The sequence below is a fragment of the Somniosus microcephalus genome, chromosome 11 (genome assembly GCF_052327205.1).
Source record: "Somniosus microcephalus isolate GS21.2 chromosome 11, FLI_Smic_1.0, whole genome shotgun sequence".
In the NCBI taxonomy this organism is placed as follows: Eukaryota; Metazoa; Chordata; class Chondrichthyes; order Squaliformes; family Somniosidae; genus Somniosus; species Somniosus microcephalus.
The window spans coordinates 14,936,137-14,954,869 of NC_140997.1; positions in this window are offsets into that span (position 1 = coordinate 14,936,137).

Sequence of the window (18,733 nt, forward strand, 5' to 3'; positions counted from 1 at the left end):
CACGAGAAGTCCCGTGCTCTGTTACCTGGCAACAGCAACACTGGGAGGAGTCGACTGCCCAGAAGAGGCCAAGGTAGGTTTTTGTACTTTGCCCTGTTGGATCCGTGATTCAGTGGATATGCTGTTATTAAATAATCACACGGATGCTGTACATTAACAATAAACAGGTCTTTACTGGAGGAGGGTAGTCTCAAGACTGGGGGTACAGAGGCATGCGCAAAGCTTATATACCGGTGTGGTCACTGCCGGTACTTACAGTATACAGGAGCTGTAAAAGTAGTTCTGACTTAAAGGCACATACACTACAATTCCTCCCCTTTTAGATTAGTAGTACCCCTAATATTCAAATAACAATTAACGTACATTAAACAACAAAAGTCCATTTATAGATTCAGTCTTTGGGGCGGCTTCCTGACCCTTTCGAGAGAGCGCCTTTCCGGAGGTTCTTGTTCTTGGTGCAGAGGCGATTCTGACCCCTTTTCATCGGGTAGTTCATCGGGTTCCACTGCTACTGGGTCTGAAGTAGATGCTACCGGTATGTCGGGTTCATCCCCAGGTACTCGAGACATGGGGTTGCCGTGTTCCTGTGACGCTAAGATCTGATTGACGTGGCGTCTCACAATGTTCTCCCCGACATCCACTGTGTACATTAGTGGCCCCTGCCTTGTACATACCGTTCCGGGTTGCCATTTCTCTGTTCGATAGTCACGGGCCAAGACTGGTTGCCCTACATTGAAGCTCCTTGTCGGCTTCTCATTGATGTGCTGGAATTGTTTGTCCTCAACATTTCTTTGCACATTTGGTCTGAGCAAGTCCAGACGAGATCTCAACCTTCGGTTAAAGAACATCATGGCTGGGGTCTGGTAGGCTAATAAGAAATTGTCCATCTTATGCTGTAGTGGAATTTCATCATCGCACATGGCCTTTATCACCTTCTTAAAGGTTTGTACGAACCTCTCAGCCAATCCATTTGTGGCTGGATGATACGGGGCGGATGTGTAATGCTTTACCCCATTCCTTCTCATAAATTTTTGGAACTCCTTGGACACAAACTGTGGTCCATTATCAGAGCAAATCTGCTCTGGCAAACCGTTTCTGGCAAATATGGTCCGTAGGACTGCAATCGTTTTCTCTGTAGTGGTTGAAGACATTTTTATCACCTCAGGCCACTTTGAATGAGCATCCACTGCTATTAAGAACATTGAGTCCATGAATGGACCAGCGAAATCAATATGCACCCGTTGCCATGGAGAGGAGGGCCACTCCCATGGGTGTAGAGGTGCATGTGGTGGTGCATTTTGGACCTTCTGGCATCCTAAGCAGCTCTTAGTTAGGTCTTCGATTTGTTGATCGATTCCCTATCTGTAGCTGGACACACTTCCCGCACACATGGTCGTCAGGGACGCAGAAAGCGTCCCTGATTTCCCACATAGAGCAGGAGGAGCACATTACGGGGCTGGGCTGTCCCGGCCACCACACATAAGCCCAAGCAAGGCTTTTCATTTTCACTCCCCCCAGATGACCTTCATCTAGCTCAGTTAGCACTCTCTCCCTTAACTTGGGTGGAATCACCACTCTGGATCCACACATCACTGTCCCCTGGCATACTGACAGCTGTTCTCTTCTGGATGAGAATGCTGGCAACAGTGAGTCGCCATGTGTTGGCCATCCCCTCACCGCCAATTCATATACCCGTGACAGCGTCGGATCATTGCGGGTCTCCTTCTCTATATCTGCGTTTGTTACTGGCAATCGTTCAATTATTGACGAATAAAATATCTCGATAGGGTCCACTGCTGGTGCTTCCTCCACAGTAGGCAGTGGCAGGCGCGATAGCCCATCAGTGTTCCCATGCTGTTTCGTGCCTTTATATTCTATTTCATATTGATTCACCCCTAGAAACAGGGACCATAAGAACATATGAAATAGGAGCAGGAGTAGGCCAATCGGCCCCTCGAGCCTGCTTCACCATTCAATAACATCATGGCTGACCATCTTTGTAACCGCTGTGCAGTCATCACTGGAACGCCCTTCTTAGGATTAAAGATGGAGACAAGTGGTTGGTGGTCAGTCAGCAAGGTGAACTTCTGCCCATGCAGATAGTGGTTGAATTTTTTTACTCCCCATACTAGGCTGAGGGCCTCCCTGTCAATCTGGGCGTAGTTGCGCTCGGCTGAGGTTAGTGACCGAGACGCAAAGGCTACTGGCCTCTCCAACCCGTCTGAGAATTTGTGCGACAGCACCGCTCCAATACCATAGGGTGATGCATCACATGCCAAACGAATTGGTAGTGCTGGGTTGAAATGGGCCAACACCTCTTTTGATGTGATCAATTCTTTACACTTCTGGAAAGCTCGTCTACGTTCGTCATCCCACTTCCATGGTACCCCTGTTTGCAGTAGGGTGTTCAGTGGGTGTAATACCGTAGAAAAATTTGGTAAGAACTTCTGATAGTAGTTTACCAGGCCGAGGAACGACCTCAGTTGTGACACATTTTCCGGTGCTGGAGCCTTGACTACTGCCTCAATCTTGTCAGGGGACTTATGTAACCCCTCTTCATCGATGACGTGGCCACAATACGAGATCTGTTTCTGGAAAAACTCGCACTTGTGGCGATTAGCTCGTAGCCCATACTCCTTTAATCTGGTGAGCACCTTCTCCAAGTTGGCGAGGTGATCACCGTCATTTTCGCCCGTGACCAAGATGTCGTCCAAATAACACTGGGTCCCTGGAATCCCTTGCAGGACCTGATCCATCGCCCTTTGCCAGATAGCCGGAGCCAAGGCTACTCCAAACACCAGCCGGTTATATTGATAGAGACCTTTGAGTGTTGATCGTAAGGTATTGTTTCGAAGCTTCTTCTACCTCCATTTGCAAGTACGCCTGGGCTAGATCAATTTTGGTGAAGCTTTTACCTCCAGATAGCGAGGCGAAAATATCCTCAATTCGTGGAAGTGGATATTGTACCATGTGAAGGACTGGGTTCACTGTCACCTTAAAATCCCCACAGATGCGGACCTTCTTTGGTTCCCCAGGCGTATTACTCAACGACCTCTTCATTACAGGAACGATGGGTATAGCCCACTCACTCCAGTCCACTTTGGACAGTACTCCTGAACATTCCAACCCTTCCAGCTCTGCTTCAACAGCTGGTCTGATCGCATAAGGCACTGGTCTGGCCTTCAGAAACTTTGGGCTTGCATTTTCCTCTATTTTAATCGTTGCTGTTATTCCTTTTAGTGTTCCTAGTCCCTCCTGGAACACTACTTTTGTGTCAGTTAGCATTTTTGACAGTCGTCCAGGTGTGACGTCGTCATCCTTTTTGGCCTCAACCTTCAGTGCCTGTATGGAATGCCAATCTAATTGTATCTTCCGGATCCATTCACATCCTAGCAGTGGTGGTCCTCCATCTGGCAATACATATATATCCATTTTAGGTATTTCCTGGCCTTTATATGTCACTTTCACCCTTATTTTTCCTTTGGGGTAGACTTTTTGCCCCGTATACGTCTTCAAGACAATCTCTGTAGCTTTCAAGTGTATGTGTGAAAATAGCCGCTTGTAGTCTCTTTGATTTATGACTGTTAGAGCTGACCCTGTGTCCAATTCCATTTTCACTTGGACTCCGTCTATCTTGAGTGTAACCCAGATAGTCTGGTGATTCTCCATTTCGGTTACCTTATGTAGTTTCAGACAACCCAGCTCCTTGCTTCCGGAGTCTGTGTCACTTTTCTGTTCGTGTGAACCACTGTCCAGCACCTGGTGTACCTTTTTGTACTTCTCCTGTGGAGATTTCTTACTGTTGGTTTTCTTCCCAGACCTGCAGACTCTTGCTATGTGTCCTGCTTTCCCACACTGTCTGCACACTTGGTCCTTGAACCAACAATCTTTCTGGTCATGTGTTGTTCTGCCGCAGCGATAGCACTTCCCTGTTCCATAGGACATTTCATTGGTGCCATATTCTTGCGGTCTCCGTTGTATCTCTGCAGCACCCCTTGCGGCTGCTTCGTGTGATACTGCCATACTGAAAGCTTTGTCCAGCATAAGATCCTTTTCTGATAGAAGCCGTTTCTGGGTTCCTTCACTTTGTAGCCCACACACAAACTTGTCCCTTAACATATCACAGAAATCACAGAAACCACACAGTGCAGATAGAGGCCATTTCGGCCCATCGAGCCTGCACCGACACATATCCCACCCGATCCCCGTAACCCTTACACCAACACATGTCCCACCCTATCCCCACGTCTTTAATCCCCTAACACTAAGGGTCAATTTATCATAGCCAATCAACCTAACCTGCTAGTCCCGCTCCAAACTGGCAGTGTTTCGATAGCTTGTGCAGTTCCGTTAGGTACTCAGCATTGCTTTCGTCTTTGTGTTGGTTCCTTTTATGGAACTTAAATCGTTCTGCTATCAGCAGCGGTGTGGGGTTTAAGTGGTCCTGTAGGATTTCTACTATGCTTTCAAAATTCTTGTTTACCGGCTTCTCTGGGGCTATTAGATTTCGCAGTAACCCATAAGTTTTTGCACCCATGGAATTTAACAGAACCAGTGCTTTATTAACATCTGGCACTTCATTCGCCCTGCAGTACACCTCAATACGTTCCACATATGTCGCCCAATCTTCGACTTCATTGTCGAACGTAGAGATACTGCCACTCTTCGGCATCCTTGGGTGTGAGTTAACTGTCAAAAATGGCGCCTCCCGCACTTCCCCTTCTTCTCCGCTGGCACAAAATGGCATCTCCCGCGCTTTCCTTCCTTCCCGCGTTCGCCCTTCTTCTCCGCTGCGGCTCCTACAAATGGCGCCTCCCTCGCTCTTCCTTCTCCGCGGCTCAATGGCGTCTCCCGCGCTCCCCTTTCTTCGCCCCGCGGACCCTGTTCAGCCCGTGAGCCCTGGCTGTGCTCTGCGCGTTCTTTTTATATTTTTTGACGCCGCTCAGTCTAGAACCCGGCTGTTTCTTTGCCCTCCCTCCGGTTTGTTTTCTTTTTCTCGACGCCACTCGGTGTTCAACCCCCGGCTGCGCCCTGCGCTCTTCACCCTCTGTCTTACCCCGTCGACGCTGCTTGGCTTTCTCTCCGCCGTCGGTCGGCTCCAGCCGCCGCTGCTCGGGAAGGGTCTGCGCTGGACCTGTCGTCGGTCTCTTGCTGCTCGTCGTGGCTGGGGAACCAAGCCCGCCTCTCCACAGCCTCCCCTGCGAAGTTCAATCTCTGCCTGACAGCTGGGCGGTTGCTCGTGGTCGACGCCCGTGTTCCTGGCCTCGACTATTTTTTTATTTTTTATGTTGCAGGTAGATTCGAATCGACACTCATCGCCACTGTTGGATCCGTGATTCAGTGGATATGCTGTTATTAAATAATCACACGGATGCTGTACATTAACAATAAACAGGTCTTTACTGGAGGAGGGTAGTCTCAAGACTGGGGGTACAGAAGCATGCGCAAAGCTTATATACCGGTGTGGTCACTGCCGGTACTACAGTATACAGGAGCTGTAAAAGTAGTTCTGACTTAAAGGCACATACTGTGATGAAATATATTCCATTCATCACTGCCTGTTTTCTGTGTCTTCTAACTGCCTGCTTTCTGTGTCTTTTCCCTTCCCCCAGTCCTCATGTATTATGCATTGGAATGTGCTGGAACTGGTTGTGTGCAGGGCTCCGCCCATACCTGGCTCCTTTGTAATCTAACTTCAGTCCGGCATCAGCCTCCTGAAGGTAGACATCTCTCTATTTTACGTGTTATGTTCTGAGTTAATAAAAGCCTTACTTTTGTTCTGCTAACTTCGAGTCTCGGAATAATTGAGGCACATCAATTTTATTAACTCAATTTTCAACACTATGGATCAACTCCTGAAACCCGAACGTTTGGATTTGGATCAACATGCTCCGGACGCATCAGCACGCTTCGGACACTGGTTTGACTGTATGGAATTCTTCCTGGGCAATTCCGCAGCCGTCAAAGACGCTACGGACACTGCGAAGATGAGACTCGGAATGCTACGGAATTGGGTAAGCCACCGGGTTTACCCCCTCATCCAAGACGCCGATACGTACCTGGCCGCCTGCAACACCTTAAAGGCGCATTACCAGCAGCCTACGAATGAGGTGTATGCTAGGCATCTACTCGCTACTCGCGCACAGCGACCTGGGGAATCGGTGGAGGAGTTCCTAAGCATCCTGAAAAAGCTTGGCAAGGACTGTAAGTGCCGAGATGTAAAAGCCGCAGTGTACACCGACGAGCTTGTTCGCGATGCCTTTATCACAGGCCTCAGCTCCACTCACATCCGGCAAAGACTGCTGGAAAAAACGGGGTTGGACCTGAAACAGGCTGCGGACACCGCGCGGTCCCTGGAGATGGCCCAGAGAAACTCGGACGCCTACTCTTCAGCCCGCGCCGCCCACGCCGCCACGTGTGCGCCGAGGGCACCGCCATCTTGGAAGGCATCTTCCCCGCCCGGCAGCCCGACACCGGCGGGGCCCAGCTCTCCCCCCAGAAGCCCTACGACAGCCGCGACGCGTCAAGGACCCAACTGCTACTTCTGCGGGCAGCCAAAGCACACCAGAAACCTGTGCCCGGCGAAAGGCACCACCTGCTTTAAGTGCGGTAAGAAGGGGCACTTCGGGAAGGTGTGCAGAGGGAACCCCGCCGGAAAACCAACCGCCGGAAAACCCGCCACCGCCGCGTGTGCGCCGTGGGAGCGGCCATCTTGGACGCCATCTTGCCCGACCTCGTGGGGTCCGCCATCTTATGAGCAGACAGCGTGGACGCCATCTTGTCTCGATCAGGGCCCTACAGTGGCATCGGTCACAGTGGACCAGACCAGGCCGCATCCGCTATCCAAATCAATGGTGGACATCGAGGTAAACGGGTGCCGGGTTAAATGCTTAATTGACAGTGGAAGCACGGAGAGTTTTATCCACCCTGAACTGGCACAACAACTCTCCCTAAAGGTGGTCCCTGCTCAGGGTACCATCTCTATGGCCGATAAAACCCAGACATCGACCATTCTGGGTTACTGCACGGTACAATTGTGCGTTAACGGAACTGTGTATGATAATTTTAAAGTATTAATCATGAAGAATCTATGTGCGAGCGTGATCTTGGGTTTGGATTTCCAGTGCAACCACCAAAGCATCACGCTCAAGTACGGTGGGTCCCAGCCGCCCCTCACAGTGTGCGGTCTGGCTACCCTGAAGGTAAAGCCGCCTTCGCTATTCGCGAACCTTACCCCTAACTGCCGGCCAATAGCGACCAAAAGCAGGAGGTACAGCTGGGAGGACAGGCGGTTTATCGCGACCGAGGTAGACAGGCTCCTGAAAGAGCGCATTATTGAACACAGCAACAGCCCGTGGCGCGCCCAAGTGGTAGTGGTAAGGGGTAGCGAGAAGAAACGGATGGTGATCGACTATAGTCAAACGATCAACAGGTACACCCTACTAGACGCCTACCCGCTACCCCGCATATCAGAAATGGTGAACCAAATCGCCCAATACCGGGTGTTCTCCACCATCGACCTCAAGTCAGCGTACCACCAGCTCCCTATCAGACCAGAGGACCGCCCGTACACCGCCTTCGAGGCGAACGGACGCCTCTACCAATTCCTCAGAGTCCCCTTTGGGGTGACGAACGGGGTCTCGGTCTTTCAGAGGGAGATGGATCGCATGGTCGATGACCACCACTTGCAGGCAACCTTCCCCTACCTCGACAACGTCACCATCTGCGGTCACAACCAGCAGGATCACGACTCGAACCTCGAGAGGTTCCTGAAAACCGCACAAAAACTCAACCTCACCTATAACGAGGACAAGTGCGTTTTCAACACCACGCGCCTCTGCATACTGGGCAGCGTGGTGGAGAATGGGGAAATCGGACCAGACCCCGACCGATTGCGCCCCCTACGGGAGCTGCCCCTGCCCAACACTCCCAAAGCCCTGAAAAGGTGCCTGGGGTTATTTTCTTACTATTCCCAATGGGTCCCCAACTACTCCGACAAAGCCCGCCCCCTCTTGAAAGCATCCTCTTTTCCGCTCTCTGCTGAGGCCCACGCCGCCTTCAAAAGCATTAAGCAGGATATTGAGCGGGCCACGCTACAGGCAGTGGACGAGAACACTCCATTTCAAGTGGAAAGTGATGCGTCCGACTTCGCCTTGGCGGCCACCCTCAACCAGGCGGGGCGGCCCGTAGCTTTCTTCTCGAGGACCCTCCAAGGCCCCGAGATCAGACACTCCTCCGTGGAAAAGGAGGCCCAAGCCATCGTGGAGGCAGTGCGCCACTGGCGCCACTACCTAGCCGGCAAACGCTTCACCCTACTTACCGACCAGCGATCGGTAGCGTTTATGTTCAACAATAAACAGAGGGGGAAGATTAAAAATGATAAGATTCTTAGGTGGCGGATCGAGCTCTCCACTTTCGAGTACGACATCATTTACCGGCCAGGGGCCCTTAACGAATCCCCTGACGCCCTCTCACGAGGGATGTGTGCCAGCGCCACCGAGGATCGGCTACAGACCCTCCACAACGACCTCTGCCACCCAGGGGTCACGCGGCTGTTCCACTTCATAAAGTCCCGTAACTTACCCTACTCGATTGAGGAAGTTCGGTCTCTGACCAGGAACTGCCGCACTTGCGCTGAGTGCAAGCCTCGGTTCTACCGCCCAGATAGAGCCCACTTAATCAAAGCTACACGGCCCTTCGAGCGGCTCAGCTTAGATTTCAAGGGCCCCCTCCCGTCCGTCGACCGCAATGTTTACTTCCTGAACATTGTGGACGAATACTCCCGTTTCCCATTCGCCTTCCCCTGCCCAGACATGACCAGCGCCACGGTCATTAAATGCCTCAACAGCCTGTTCTGCCTGTTCGGTATGCCGAGCTATATCCACACGGATAGGGGGGCGTCCTTCATGAGTGAAGAGCTACGCCAGTACATGCTGTCCAAGGGGATCGCCACGAGCCGTACCACCAGCTACAACCCCCGGGGTAACGGCCAGGTGGAGCGAGAGAACGGGACAGTGTGGAAAGCAGTCACTCTAGCTCTAAGGACCAAGGGCCTCCCTATCTCCCGCTGGCAGGAAGTCCTCTCGGATGTGCTCCATTCGATACGGTCGCTATTGTGTACGGCCACTAATACCACGCCTCATGAACGAATGTTTGTCTTTCCCCGGAAATCCACCTCGGGCGTATCCATGCCGTCATGGCTCTCCACCCCAGGTCCGGTACTCGTGCGAAGGCATGTGAGGGGCCACAAGACGGACCCTCTCGTGGAGCCAGTACACCTACTCCACGCCAACCCCCAATACGCATATGTCCGGCACGCCGACGGAAGGGAGGACACCGTGTCCATAAAAGACGTCGCCCCAGCCGGCATCGACAACAACCACGGCAATAGCAGCGACGACGATCACAACAACCCTTACCCACCCACTATTCTTTCATCACCCCCGGAAGAACATCGACCAACGGCACCCCCACCAACTACCCCTTCAACAACCCCGGCGGCACCCCCGGCAGAGACCCAGGAGGCTACCGGGGACACCCAGCCGACACCCGCGGCACCACAACAGCCACGTCGGTCGCAGAGGACTATCAAACCCCCGAACAGACTAAATCTATAGAAGGGGTGAATGTGATGAAATATATTCCATTCATCACTGCCTGTTTTCTGTGTCTTCTAACTGCCTGCTTTCTGTGTCTTTTCCCTTCCCCCAGTCCTCATGTATTATGCATTGGAATGTGCTGGAACTGGTTGTGTGCAGGGCTCCGCCCATACCTGGCTCCTTTGTAATCTAACTTCAGTCCGGCATCAGCCTCCTGAAGGTAGACATCTCTCTATTTTACGTGTTATGTTCTGAGTTAATAAAAGCCTTACTTTTGTTCTGCTAACTTCGAGTCTCGGAATAATTGAGGCACATCACATACACTACATGCCCGGTTTTAAACTTGTGGGCCAGGAGGAGCAGGAGTGCTCCCCCCACCGCCCCCCAGGCCTCACATGGAAGCCTTTGGTCTTCCCGATCTCCCCCTCCCGATCGCAGCCATCAGCAGGCTTTCCCCCCCCCCCCCCTTGCTGGTCAGGGTCCGGATCTGGATCCTGTCCCCCCATCCTCCCCCCACTGAGTGCCGGGGTGGGTCCCACGCTGTAGCCCAGGCAATCAATCTGGCCAGCTGTTGGGCCCAGAATTATTCAAATGAGGTCTTAGAAACAAAGAAAAGTAGGGGCAGGAGTAGGCCATTCGGCCCTTTTGAGCCTGCTCTGTCATTCAATATGATCATGGCTGATCCTCTATCTCAATAGCATATTCCCTTGCCGGGCTTCCCTGCATTCTCCCCATTAATATCGGGGCCTCAGTGTTAAACCCGTCCATGCAGCAAACTTAACTGCTTGGCGCTCATGAAGTGAACTTGGAGAAAATTCCTTGGGCTAATTTAGGGGGAAAGCTCTGGGAAATTCCTCTCTGATTCTCTGTGCCGTAAGTTTCGATGATTTTATCGAGCAAGCTCCATGAGGTTATGGTGACTGAGTGACGGATCCCGCCGCAACAACAATCGCCTGCCTCCATTTCTTTTCCCTATTCCATCTCGGATCTTCTTTCTCCCTCCCTCCCATTGAGCCATTCTTCTACCTTCAGCATTGCGTCCCCGTTGCTCGTGTCTGCTCCTTACCCTGGTCCATTTGATCTTCCTTGCCTCGCTCCAACAGACCTCCCCTTTCCGTTTTCATCATCGACTCTCCACTGCTTCTCTCTGAACTGCCAATGCCCTTTCCTCTCCTAAGTGGAGTAATATACTCCATTAGTGACACATCTGTGAACTGTTCTGAGTCATGTACTTCTGAAAGCACTCATCCGCCCCCAAGTAATTTAATCTCCTGCCTTAACCCTCTCTCTTTCACTGATTCTTGCCTGCCTAAAGCTGGCACTGAGAGACAGGATATTGAGTCACACTAACATGCAATTCTCACACACTTCCATCACAAGCATGACCTTAGCTGAAAATGAAGCAAATTAGCCCTGCTACAGTAATGATTTTCTAGCCTGCTTTATAACTGGTATTTCACCAGTGCTGTCTCTTCTATTCAGTGGGAAGAGTGGGATCAGCAACAATTCAAAGACGATAGACAGAGTGAGGACCGAGGGCCCTACGAGCAGAGCGAGAACCTTGCAGGCCCCGCGATGCCTGCCAGAGTGAGAACCTGCCCGCAGCTGAAACAAATTGGCAGCAGGCTTACTTGCGAGTCGCAGTCGACATGCGCCCTTTCCCTCCAATCCCCTTCCCCCCCGCCCCCCTGGTCGTGTTTGACATCGGTGAGCCTTGCCTCCAGCAGCATTGGGAGAAAGTACCTCGCGAGTTGGTACTTGTGTTGCCAGAGGCTTCACGGCCGTTCATATACCAGTACAGCCTCCCGTGGCAGTATTTGCAAAAGAGAAATGGCCTGAATGGCTATTAATTCAATTCTGTGGATATAGAAAAATGGGACCATTAAGTAACAGAATACTCAAATACAAAAAAAACACCGTACACTAAATCGCTTGCAATTCTGTGGCACTTTCTCACATCAAAATGTCTTAAAGTGCCACGAAGTAGTGCGGGGACTGTAAAAGTGTCGATATTAAAAGAAAGGCAGGGAACGCAGACAGAAGTTGAGCATCTGAGAAAAGAGAAAGCGAGGTTATTGTTTCGGGTGGGACTCTTCATCGAGTACGAATCGTGTGACAAATTGGCAGATAATCTCTCCAAAGCACATAATGGTTGTTATCGGGAATGGGGAATTGTTTTAGGCGCTGGTGTTTTTAGACTGTGTAGAGGGGAAGCAGCCTTCATTGTCTGAAGTATTCCTCATTAATTATTAATACACCTGGCGCAGCAGCAGCAGACTGTTAATGGCCTCATGTTGACAGAGGATATCGGATACGTGCTCGTGTATGTGTGCACTTTGTTATTCATAGATCCAGTTTTCTCCCTCTAACCTTCCTCAGCTGAAGGCCGCATCTCCACCTGGGCCACAGGCACCAGGGGCCCAGTCCAAAGTCTAGAAAGGGTGTCCTTCGTCTTGGGGTTCGGCCGGTGTGATTGACAGTAGCAGCACGGTAAAGAAAAATGGGAGCAATTGAACCCTGCATTCTTGTGCACAGCAGTGTTCTCTAGATCTAACAGAATCTGCATTGTATTTGAAAACTCAACTCTCAATTATAATTGGCTGAATGACCTGTGTAGTAATTTGACCGATTTTGAGGTAAAAAAAAATTGTGCAGTGCAAATGAATCGTAGAATGGTTACAGCACGGAAGAAGGCCATTCGGCTCTCTCTGGAAGAGCACTTCAGCTAGTCCCACTCCCCTGCCCTTTTCCTGTAGCCCTGCAATTTTTTTTCCTTCAGGTGCTTATCCAATTCCCTTTAGAAAGCTGTGATCGAGTCTGCCTCCACCACCCTTTCAGGCAGCGCATTCCAGATCCTCACCACTGGCTGAGTTGGCCAGTTTGAAATTATTAGCACTAATTTCTGATACTAGGAACTATCAACTGGGGTTTATACAGCAGTGAACTGATGTTAGTTGCTAAAGGGACGATGATCTCATGATAGGTCTGAGACAAACCTTTAGTTTGTTTGAGGTTGAAGAGCTGTGTCTCACTTAATTAAAAGAAAGAACTTGCGTTTGTGCAGTACCTGTAACATTCTCAGCATCCCAAAGCACGTCACAGCTTGTTGAAAGAAAGAAGGCACTTGCTTTTATGTAGAATCATAGAATGATACAGCACAGAAGGAGGCCATTCAGCCCATCGTGCCTGTGCCAGCTCTCTGGCAGAGCTATCCAATAAGTCCCACTCCCCTGCTCTTTCCCCAGTACCCTGTAAATTTTTTTCCCCTTCAAGTATTTATCCAATTCCCTTTTGAAATTTACTATAAAACCTGCTTCTACTGCCCTCTCGGGTAGTGCGTTCCAGATCACAACTGAATACAGCGCCTTTCACAATCTCGGGACGTCCCAAAGAGCTCGACAGCCAATGAAGTTCTTTATTTGAAGTAATATAGTTGTAATATAGGAAGTGTGGATACTATCAATAAGCATATTTGTGCACAGCAAGATGCCACCAAGAGCAATGAGATAAATGACTGGTTATTTTGTTTTGGTGGTGTTGGTTGAGGGATGAATGTTGAATAGGACACTGGGAGAGCTCCCCCCCCCCCCGACGGTTCTTTGAATAGTGCCGAGGGATCTTTTACATCCGCCTGAACAGGTAGATTGGGCACTTGGTTTAACGTATCATCTGAAAGACAGCACCTCCCACAACGCATTTCGATGCGGCACTAAAGCGTCAGCCTCGATTTATGTGCTCAAGTTCTGGAGTGGGGCTTGAACCCACAACCTTCTGACTCAAAACTGAGCGTGTCAACTGAGCTACACGCCTTACTACAAAGCTAGGTGGGACAGTAAGGTGTGAGAAGAACACAAAGGGGTCGATTTTAACTCGGGTGCGGGGAATTGTCGGGTTCCCCGAATTTGGTGTTTCCCACACGAATCTAAATGGGTGTGTGAGATTGATGCAATTTTAACTCAATTGGCCAATTGATTTCCAATGTGTGGGAAGCTTTGGCAATTGAGTATTTCCAGTCAGAAAGTCGCAGATTATGACGTCATCATTGCTGCTGCTTTTAAGGTCCACAGCAAGCCTTGCTGCTTCTGCAGGCTTCCAAACTTCACCATTGAGATGGCACAGGAGCAACGGCCAGCGGGGGGGCAAGAGCTGCCCCCAAATTTGATGAGGCTTCACTCCAGGCATTGCTGGATGGTGCTAGGGCCCACAGGGAGGTCCTGTTCCCTTCTTCAGGGAGGAAGAGGCCTCCCAGTCAGACCAAGGCTGTGTGGCTACAGATGGCTGGTGAAGTCAACTTGGGGCTCACACGGCGCACCTGGATGCAGTGCAGGGAAAAATTCCATGATCTTCATCGCACTGGAAAAGTAAGTATGAAGTTTCCATCACCCCCAATCTGATCCCCATTGCCTTTCCTCACCAGCACTCAGCTTTAGAAATCTCTTCCTCCACATCCCACTAGACACTCACATCCATGCACCCTTACCCATTCCCTCTCTCTCTATGCTCACAATCACATAACTATTCCACCATGCAGCCCTCACACTCCCTCTCACTCTGATGCTTTGAACACAACTGACTACACACTGGGAGGGCCCTTTGTCTTGCAACCTCACTCCATCTTTGTCTCCTTCTAAGTATCAATGCTATGCAATCTCTGCACTCACTCCTTCATTCTCACTCAACCTCCACTTGTCTCCCTCATTGCAGGAAAAGAGAGCTCACAACAGGAGAGAGCGAGCCAGGACAGGAGGGCCGCCCTCATTAGCCCAGCTCACCCCTTGGGAGGAAGGCGTCCTGGAGATTGTCGGGGCTGACATAGATGTGGAAGTTGGGGAAGGAGAGACAGGTGCATCCCCGCAAGCTGGTGACAGAATCGTTTTCCATCTCATTGACATTGCATGAGTCGCTGATAATGATTCTGAAGCTACATCATATGGACTTATGATCATCTGCAAAATGCAATGTGCATGTAACCTTGGCATCACATCTCTAACTTTTTCCTTGACTCCTCCACAGGACCATCGAGAGCCCCCGTCCCCAGTGTGCAGGAGGAAGAGCCTGAGCTTCCACACTCCTCAGAGGAATCTGCAACCTCTGAGGGCGCAGCATCAGCAGAAATAAGCGCACCCAGCACCAGCGCAGACACTCACACCTCGGTGGGACCTTCGGGACATAGAGTAGAGTTATCACTTGGTGTATCACAGCTTACAAGTGAGCATCAGCAGATTGTGGAGACAGGGACAGCAGTGGAGAGTCCTTGTCGGAGGGCGCAGGACTCTGCCAGCTCGGCTCAGCTGCATGTCGACCCTCTGCCTCTGGGTCCATCCATAAGATCAGAGGTGATGGAACTCCATGCACAGATGCAGGAGTCTCTGGCAGGTTTTGTCTCCAGGGTTGCTGCGAGTGTGGAGCGAATGGAGGAGTCCATAGCGAACATGAGCAGAGCCTTTGTGGAGTCATTGGCGCATGAACGCATCAACACGGAAAGGATGGCTACCTACGTGGAAATGATTGCTGCCTCCGTGGTAAGGCTGGCTACCGTAGAGGAGAGGAGGGCCACGGCCATGGAGGAGGTTAGTCGCCAGAGTATGGAAAACATGGTGAGTGTTCAGAATAGAATGACATCTCTTGAGGAGCGATGGGCATCTATTGAACAGAGAAACCAGACCTTCATGGAAATCCTTCTGAGTAGGACTGCCATTGCAGATACGGGTCCCCATGGCCCCCCTGATGTGCAGCAAGGTGCTCTCAAGCCACTTGCAGGCACTGAGGGGGACCTGACCCATGAGAGGGAGGTTGGTGGCAGACCTCAAGGAAGTGGGGGCTCCTCTCCAAGCGCTCACACTTCCATGCCACTGCAGAGCCCTCGGTCAGAGCCCCGCCGGAGATAGACGTCTCAACTCCTGCACAGCCGCAGGAGCAGCAGAATGCTGACAAGCCCTCACAGGCTCGCCACCCCAGAGGAGCAGCAGGAAAGTGAGCAAGGGGCCTCCACATCTGCTGAAGCCACAGGGGAACCACTACATAGGAGCACGCGTAAGAGGAAAATAAAGCACAAATAGTCACAAGGATAGTCACTTGGGTGAAATGTTGTGTATTCTGTAAAAATGCCATCAATTGTTTGTTTTGCATAAAAATTCTGATGGCAACTTCTGCAGTTGTGGCGTGTGTCATTTCGCGAATGGGGCTGGAGGTCCTCTAATGCCAAGAAGGGAAGGAAAAAAAGGCCTCCCATGCTTCTGGTAGATGCCTCAGTTGAGGAAGTGCTGAGTGAGGCTGGCGAGAGGGGTTTTGCAGGAGGTCACACTGGAGAAGTGTGTCAGGCTCCAACCTTCCACAGGTATGGTTAAGCCTGGTAAAAGTTGCCCCAGGCCTGAAACAACAAAGTCCTGCCACCTGCAAATCATGGCTGATCAAATCTCCTCTTTAATGGTTGACCTGCAGCTGATAGTCAGCAATCCAATAGTGCTCCCGCCAGGTTTCACAGGCGTGGTCCCCACCAGGCGTGTTTTACGTGGGAAAAGGATTAAACAGGCAAGGGCCTGTTAAAATGGGATTATAAAGGCCAATGAGTGCTGTTTAAGGGCCCTAAAGACCCAGTCCCGCCTGTTGCAGGCGGGACTGATTCGAGACCATCAGACAAAATGGCTAGGTGTCGGGAACCAGGCATGGGGGGGGGGGGTCCCCGACCCTCGGGTTTTGCGAATTTTAACCCCCCACACGCCTCAAAGCCCACCTGACGGCTGAGTTAAAATCAAGCCCAGAGAGTCTGCAAAGGGATATAGATAGACTAAGTGAGTGGGCAGTAAGGTGGCAGATGGAGTATAATGTAGGGAAATGTGAGGTTATTCACTTTGGTAGGAAGAATAGAAAAACAGAACATTTTTTAAATGGTGAGAAACTTTCAAACGTTGGTGCTCACAGAAAGCTAGCATGCAGGTACAGCAAGCAATAAGGAAGGCAAATGGCATGTTGGCCTTTATTGCAAGGGGGTTGGAGTATAGGAGTAAGGAAGTCTTGCTCCAATTGTACAGGGCCTTGGTGAGACCACACCTGGAGTACTGTGCACAGTTTGGGTCTCCCTATCTAAGGAAGGATATACTTGCCTTGGAGGCGGTGCAGCGAAGGTTCACTAGATTGATTCCTGGGGTGAGAGGGCTGGCCTATGATGAGAGATTGTGTAGAATGGGCCTCTACTCTCCAGAGTTTAGAAGAATGAGAGGTGATCTCATTGAAACATACAAGATTCTGAGGGGGATTGACAGGGTAGATGCTGAGAGGTTGTTTCCCCTGGCTGGAGTGTCTAGAACTAGGGGGCATAGTCTCAGGGTAAGGGGTCGGCCATTTAAGACCGAGATAAGGAGCAATTTTTTCACTCAGAGTGTTGTGAATCTTTGGAATTCTCTGCCCCAGAGGGCTGTGGATGCTGAGTCATTGGGTATATTCACGGCTGAGATCGATAGATCTTTGGACTCTAGGGGAATCAAGGGATATGGAGATCGGGCGGGAAAGTGGAGTTGTGATCAGCTGCGATCTCATTGAATGACGGAGCAGGTTCAAGGGGCCGTATGGCCGACTCCTTTTTAAAAAAATTTTTATTCATTGATGGGATGTGGGCGTCGCTGGCTAGGCCTGCATTTAGTGCCCATCCCTAATTGCCCTCGAGAAGATGGTGGTGAGCCGCCTTCTTGAACCGCTGCAGTCCATATGGTGTAGCTACACCCACAATGCTGTTAGGAAAGGAGTTCCAGGATTTTGGCCCAGCGACAGTGAAGGAACGGCGATACAGGTCCAAGTCAGGATGGTGTGTGGCTTGGAGGGGAACTTGTAGGTGGTGATGTTCCCATGCGTCTGCTGCCCTTGTCCTTCTAAGTGGTAGAGGTCGCGGGTTTGGAAGGTGCTGTTGAAGGAGCTTTGGCGAGTTGCTGCAGTGCATCTTGTAGATAGTACACACTGCAGCCACAGTGCGCCGGTGGTGGAGGGAGTGAATGTTGAAGGTGGTGGATGGAGTGCCAATCAAGCGGGCTGCTTTATCCTGAATGATGTCGAGCTTCTTGAGTGTTGTTGGAGCTGCACTCATCCAGGCAAGTGGAGAATATTCCATCACACTCCTGACTTGTGCCTTGTAGATGGTGGAAAGGCTTTGGGGAGTCAGGAGGTGAGACACTCGCCGCAGAATTCCCAGCCTCTGGCCTGCTCTTGTAGCCACAGTATTTATATGGCTGGTCCAGTTCAGTTTCTGATCAATGGTAACCCCCAGGATGTTGATAGTGGGGGATTCAGCGATGGTAATGCCATTGAATGTAAAGGGGAGATGGTTAGAGTCTCGCTTGTTGGAGATGGTCATTGCCTGGCACTTGTGTGGTGCGAATGTTACCTGCCACTTGTCAGCCCAAGTCTGAATGTTGTCCAGGTCTTGCTGCATATGGACACGGACTGCATCAGTATCTGACGAGTCTCGAATGGTGCTGAACAGTGTGCAATCATCAGCGAACATCCCCACTTTTGATCTTATGATGGAGGGAAGGTCATTGATGAAACAGCTGAAGATGGTTGGGCCTAGGACACTGCCCTGAGGAACTCCTCCTATTTCTTATTATGTTCCTATGTAGCGGCTCACAAGTGATGCAGTAATGTGTTTGGACATCACTGAGCCCTGTGTTTGTAGACAAATGAAGGATTGTGAGATGTTTTTATGAAGGGAGATGTCCCTTTAAAATGTCCAAAGAAGGGAAATGAGGGAGACTCGATGTGTTACCGACTTACGTAATTGTGGAGGGATTCTGCAATATATCTGAGGATATCTTTCTAAAATTCCAGTTGGTTCCATTTAATGAAGTGTTTCTGTCTTGATGTACTTGCGTTTGATAAGTGAAGAGAGAGCGACGGCAGCAGTGTAAAACATGGTCACTCGCTGTGGCCCAAAGACCGTTAAATATCGTTAAATCCAAATGGGTGGGACGAGTCTTTACTGCTGCCCTTTATGAAATGAGTTCTGGCCCGGTCTCCACCCAGTTTGCGGTGGGCAGGGGCTTAAACTGTCCCAAAGATGGCATTAAATTGGCAATCTCGCTCAGAGGCTGCGGTGGGAGAAAATGTTTCACTGGCGCTTTCCTCTTCGGAGGTTCAGGCCGAGG